Genomic DNA, 7,018 nt, shown 5'->3' with positions numbered 1-7,018 from the left:
TGTGTGGGGGGGGGGGATGTATCTGATGCACATGCTTGTGGTGCTACCAGTGCCCCGGATGCCATAGAATGTTTAAAAAATCAGGAAAAAATTCTAGCACAATGATACAACATTAATATATGTTGTCACAAAATTTCGTATCAGAGTTTGAAACATTTCTTGAGAAACGAAAATGAAAAATTTGGCATCCCTGTGATAATGGGCCAAATCTAAAGCCCACATACTATTTAGTGTTGAATTTGTCATTTTTTGTTTTTTGAGCTATGTTTCGAAATTTTGAATTGAATTTTTTTGACAACCTACAATAGTGTTGTGTGAATGTACTAATCATTTTAAGAATGTTTTAAACATTTTAAAATGTGGGAGGTGAGTTCGGTGCACCGATAACACCATAAACACCGGTGCACCAGATATTCTCCTGGCTACAGGCGCTATGTTTGGCCTGGCATTCCAAATGACATTGTAATGATCTCTATACATGTCGCATTGGAATAAAGTGGAGTGATGTTTACCAAAAAAACTAGTTAAGGGTTACCCCTTGCAAATGTCGCTCTCATCTTCTCAGGCGCAGACAAGTAACGTATTACATGTGCGCCACTTGTCTCAATCTAGGAGTTTTCATTTTTGCTGAAGATTCATTTATTCAATACATTTTATCTCTTTGAATTTTTTGCGTTGAGATCTTTGAAACTAGAACCCATGTTAATACGTTTTGACAAACTCTTTTTACAGAAAAAAGAAAACACAAATACAAAAAAGTTGAAAAAGCAGGCAACTAAAAAACAAATGAAAAAAAACTGGAAGAAAAATCCCGGAGCAGAAAGCACGGGTTTTCCCCAGCTTTTCCCCTTTACAAGAAGCATAATTGTGCTTCTCGCGAAAGCAAATCTGTGCTTCTGTGCTTCTCACGAAAGCAAATTTGTGCCTCTACAAGGAAAAAAAATATGTGCTTCTTGTGGAAGCACGGTTTTTTCTATGAAAAAAATCCATGATTTTTCCTAAAAAACATAGGGAAAAGCGGGAAAAAAATAAAAAAAATCCAGAAAAACCTAAAAAACCCCATCTTAAACGTTAAAAGGCACACAAAAAGAAAATTACAGAGGGACCACCCCACATGCAACATGTGGCGGCTGCTAGATGCACCACATGGCATGCTTCTAGGGCACCAAAAGTGACCCCTGGAGGTCCGCCGCAAAGGGTAACCTACAGTTAGTTTCTCTCCAATAAATGTCAAATAAAAAATGCCGCAAGAGCTATATCTCGCTTATAATGAGGGTAATTCTGTCTGCCCTGATCTTTTTCGAGTGCCTGTGCAACACTAAGCCGACCATTTTTATCTTTGTCGTGTTTTATTGGTTTTATTTTTTAACACACATCTACTTTTTTTTAGAACACAACATACATTTTTAGTGTACATGTAAAACATTTATTCGATACATGGTGAATATTTTGTAAATACATGACAAACGTTTTTATTTTAATACATGTTTAAAACACTCTTTTAAATACATAGTAAACATTTTTTGAATAAACAAGTCCTCATTTTTCGTATACATCATGTACATTTCTAAATACATTTTTTAAATATATAATTTACATTTCTACAAACATATTGATGCCTATTTCCTTTCTCATACACATCATATATTTTTATATACATGTAAAAAATAATATACATTTAACCTATTTGAAATACATGGTTAACATTTTCCAATGCGTGATTAACATTCTTTGAATATATAATTTTGATGTCTGCTTGTTTCCATAAACCTTGTACATTTTATACACGTTTATCATTTTGTAAATACTTGATTAACATTTGTTCATATGCATGATTTGATGTCTATTGTTTTTCATACACGTTGTACATTTTTCATATACACTAGAAATATTTTCATACACGTTTAATATTTTTAAATGCATGATTAAAAAAATTCAAACACATGTTTTTGAAATGTTAAATATAATTTTCGAATACGTCTTGAAAACTTTTTTTCAAATGCTATCAAATGTTTTCAAAAGTTGCACCAACTGTATTTTAACAGTGCACAAACATTGTTTCAAACTTAAGTTTTTTTTGAAGTATATGTATTTTAGATTTTATTAAAAATATAACAAAAAGTTAAGAAAATAAAAAAATGAAACTGATGACCGAACTAAGGAAGCAAATGAACAGAAAACAAAACAAATAAACAGTACCACCGGGTTGGCCCATTACTACGTTGCTTCATGCGAGCCAATGCTCTGTCTCTCTCTAACACAGGTGATAATAGCATCAGACTGCCAAGAGGTTGTTACAAATATAAAGAACAATGCAGGAGGTCTGTATGGTGATACGTCCAGTGGCGGAGACAGGGGGACCAGCAGGGGCCCTGACCCCCCCTAACATCTCATATTTGCTGCTAATCATCTAATGAACAGTGCACAATTAGTGTGTATTTTGCTGCTAAAAACTTACTTTCTAGTGATTTGGCCCTCCCAGCCAGTTATAACAGCCCACGGCCCCCCTAATAATATTTTTCTGGTTCCGCCACTGGATACGTCTGCAACGTATCTGTAATTTTTAATTGTTCCATGCTATTATATTATCTGTTTAGGATGTTTTATATGCATTAATATGTTGTTTTATATTATTTTTGGGACTAACTTATTAACCTAGAGCCCAGTGCCAGTTTCTGTTTTTTCCTTGTTTTTGAGTTTTACAGAAAAGGAATATCAAACGGAGTCCAAACGGAATAAAACTTTCGCGATGATTTTTCTTAGACTAGAAGACATCCACGGAACTTGGGGGGAAGTCAGAAGAGCCCCGAGGGCTCCACAAACTCTCAGGGCGTGCCCCCTGGCATCTGGGCCCATCGGGGGTCCACCGACCTCCTTCTCAGCTCTATAAATTCTCAAATATTCCCAAACGACCAGAAGCGTCCGCCAAAATACTTTTCCGCCGCCGTAAACTTCTATACCCGTGAGATCCCATCTTGGGGGCTTTTCCAGTATCCTGCCGGAGGGGGATTCGATCATAGAGGGCTTCTACATCAACTCTATTGCCCTTCTGATGAAGCGTGAGTAGTTTACCTCAGACCTACGAGTCCATAGCTAGTAGCTAGATGGCTTCTTATCTCTCTTTGATCTTCAATAAAAAGTTCCCCTCGATGTTCTTGGAGATCTATCCGATGTAATATTCTTTTGTAGTGTGTTTGTCGAGATCCGATGAATTGTGGATTTATGATCAGATTACCTATGAATATTATTTGAATCTTCTTTGAATTCTTATATGCATGATTTGATATCTTTGTATTTCTCTTTGAATTATTGGCTTTGTTTGGCCAACTAGATTGGATTTTTTTGCAACAGGAGAGGTGCTTAGTTTTGGGTTCAATATTACGGTGTCTTCACCCAGTGACATAGTAGGGGTAGCGAGGCACGTATTGTATTGTTTCCATCAAGGGTAAAAATATGGGGTTTTCATCATATTGCTTGAGTTTATCCTCTACATCATGTTATCCTACTTAAAGCGTTATTCCGTTCTCTTGAACTTAATACTCTAGATGCAAGAAGGAGTCGGTCGATGTGTGGAGTGATAATAGTAGATGCAGAATCGTTTCGGTCTACTTGACACGGACGTGATGCCTATATTCATGACCATTGCCTTGGATATCATCATAACTTTGCGCTTTTCTATAAATTGCTCGACAGTAATTTATTCACCCATCGTATGTTTTATTTCAAGAGAGAAGCCTCTAGTGAAACCTATGGCCCCCGGGTCTATTTTTCATCATATATTTTCAGATCTATAAACCAAAAAACATAAAAACACCTTGCTGCAATTTATTTGCTTTTACTTTAATTAACGTTTTAGAAATCTTTTATACCTATCTCTATCAGATCTCACTATTGCAATTGACCGTGAAGGGATTGACAACCTCTTTATCGCGTTGGGTGCAAGTGTTTAATTGTTTGTGCAAGTGCATAGATTGGCGACTTGCTTGTATCTCCTACTGGATTGACATCTTGGTTCTCTAATTTAGGGAAATACTTATCTCTACTTTGTTGCATCACTCTTTCCTCTTCAAGGGAAAAACCAACACAAGCTCAAGTAGTAGCAGGAAGAATTTCTGGCGCCATTGCCAGGGAGATCTGCATCAAGCCTACCATGTACCCACCATAAACTCTCATCTCTTGCATTACATTATTCGTCATTTGCCTCCCGTTTTCCTCTCCCCCACTTCTAAAATAATTTTCAGAAAAACACAAAAAGATTTGCCTTTTTATTCGCCCTTCTTCCGTTCACCTTTTCTTTTGCTTTTTGGTTGTTTGTGTGCTAGATTGCTTGCTTTGTCACTATGACTCAAGAGAATACCAAGTTGTGTGACTTTGCTAACACTAATAATAATGATTTTATTAGCACTCCGATTGCTCCCGCCACTAGTGTGGAATCTTGTGAAATTAATGTTGCATTGTTGAATATTGTTATGAAAAAACAATTTTCTGGCCTTCCTAGTGAAGATGCTGCATCCCATCTAAATACTTTCGTTGAATTATGTGATATACAAAAGAAAAAAAGATGTGGATAATGATATTGTTAAATTTAAGCTATTTCCGTTCTCTCTACGAGATCGTGCTAAAACTTGGTTTTCATCTTTGCCTAAAAATAGTATTGATTCATGGAATAAGTGTAAAGATGCTTTTACTTCCAAGTATTTTCCTCCCACTAAGATCATATCCCTTAGGAACAACATAATGAATTTTAAGCAACTTGATCATGAACATGTCGCACAATCTTGGGAGAGGATGAAATTGATGTTAAGAATTTGCCCTATGCATGGTTTAAGTTTATGGATGATTATACAAAAAAATTTATGCGGGATTGAATTTTGCATCTAGAAATCTTTTGGATTCCAACGTGGGTGGTACTTTTATGAAAATTACATTAGGAGAAGCTACCAAACTCCTAGATAATATTATGACAAATTACTCTCAGTGGTATACCGAAAGATCTTCCGCTAGTAAAAAAGTGCATGCGATTGAAGAAATTAATACTTTGAGTGGAAAGATGGATGAATTAATGAAATTGCTTGCTAGTAAGAGTGTCCCTATTGATATTAATGATATGCATTTGTCTTCTTTGATTGAGAATAATAATGAATCTACGGATGTGAATTTTGTTGGTAGGAACAATTTTGGTAATAACGCGTATAGAGGTAATTTCAACCCTAGGCCTTTTCCTAGTAATTCTTCTAATAATTATGGTAATTCCTACGATAATTCTTATGGGAATTATAATAATATGCCCTCTAATCTTGAGAACAATATTAAATATTTTATGAATTCTCAAAAGAATTTCAATGCTATGGTTGAAGAAAAATTGCTCAAGATTGATGATTTGGCTAGGATGGTTGATAGAATTTCGCTTGAGATTGATTCTTTGAAAATTAGATCTATTCCACCCAAGCATGATATTAATGAATCTCTAAAATCTATAAAGATTTCTATTGATGAATGTAAATAAAGAACCGCTAGGATGCATGCTAAGCGAGATTAGTTTGTAAAAGCATTTTCTTCGATTTCTCGTGATAATAATGATGAAGATCTTAAAGTTATAGGTGTAACTCCTATTGAATCTTTGTTTTATAATATAAATCTTGATAAAATATGGGACTGCAGATGAGTCAATTTTAGCTAGAAGCCATCCTAATGATTCAGAGTTTAAAGATCTTAATGAAAAATTGATAAGATTGATAAAAGTGGGATTGGAGAGGTCAAAACTTTAAGTAGCAATGAACCCACTCTTTTGGATTTCAAAGACTTTAATTGTGATAATTGTTCTTTGATGTGTTGTATTTCCTTGGTGCAATCCATGTTGAATTCTCCTCATGCTTATAATCAAAATAAAGCGTTTACTAAACATATCTTTGATGATGTGATGAAATCTTCTGAAGAAAAACTAGAGTTGGAAGTTTCAATCCCTAGAAAGCTTTATGATGAGTGGGAACCTACTATTAAGATTAAAATTAAAGATTATGAGTGCCACACTTTGTGTGATTTGGGTGCTAGTGTTTCCACGATTCCAAAAACTTTATGTGATGTGCTAGGTTTCCATGATTTTGAGAATGTTCTTTAAATTTGCATCTAGCGGATTCCACTATTAAGAAACCTATGGGAAGGATTAATGATGTTATTGTTGTTGCAAATAGGTATTATGTGCATGTAGATTTCATTGTGCTTGATATAGATTGCAATCCTAGATGTCCTATTATTCTTGGTAGATCTTTCCTTAGAATGATTGGTGCAATTATTGATATAAAAGAAGGAAACATTAGATTTGAATTTTCGTTAAGGAATGGCATGGAACACTTTCCAAGAAAGAAAATTAAGTTGCCATATGAATCCATTATGAGAGCTACTTATGGATTGCATACCAAAGATGACAATACCTAGATCTATGTTGTATGCCTAGCTAGGGGCATTAAACAATAGCGCTTGTTGGGAGGCAACCCAATTTTATTTTTATGTTTTTTGGTTCTGTTTTTCAAGAAATACAAATTATAAATTCTGTAGTAATTGTGTTTTGGTGTTTTAATTAGTGTTTGAGCGAAGTAAGAGATTGGGATGGCTTACAATGATAGTTGGTTTGATCTTAATGAAACACAGAAACTTTTGCGTCCAGTAAAACAATTTCAGAAAATCGCAGAAGCATGATTTTGATCTGAATTTTTTACACAATATTCATATACAAATTTCCCAAGTTTTCCTTTTTTTGTAAATTTTGGAGTTACATAACTATACGAAGTTTTCAGATTTCTACAGACTGTTCTGTTTTTATCAGATTCTGTTTTCTATGTGTTGTTTGCTTATTTTGATGAATCTATGGGTAGTATCGGGGGTATTGAAGGAAATATGCCCTAGAGGCAATAATAAAGTTGTTATTTATATTTCCTTATTTCATGATAATTTTTTATTATTCATGCTAGAATTGTATTAACCGGAAATTTAGTACATGTGTGAATACATAGACAAAACA

The sequence above is a fragment of the Triticum dicoccoides genome, chromosome 2B (genome assembly GCF_002162155.2).
Source record: "Triticum dicoccoides isolate Atlit2015 ecotype Zavitan chromosome 2B, WEW_v2.0, whole genome shotgun sequence".
NCBI classification, from domain to species: Eukaryota; Viridiplantae; Streptophyta; class Magnoliopsida; order Poales; family Poaceae; genus Triticum; species Triticum dicoccoides.
Note: the sequence above shows the minus strand (reverse complement) of the source record.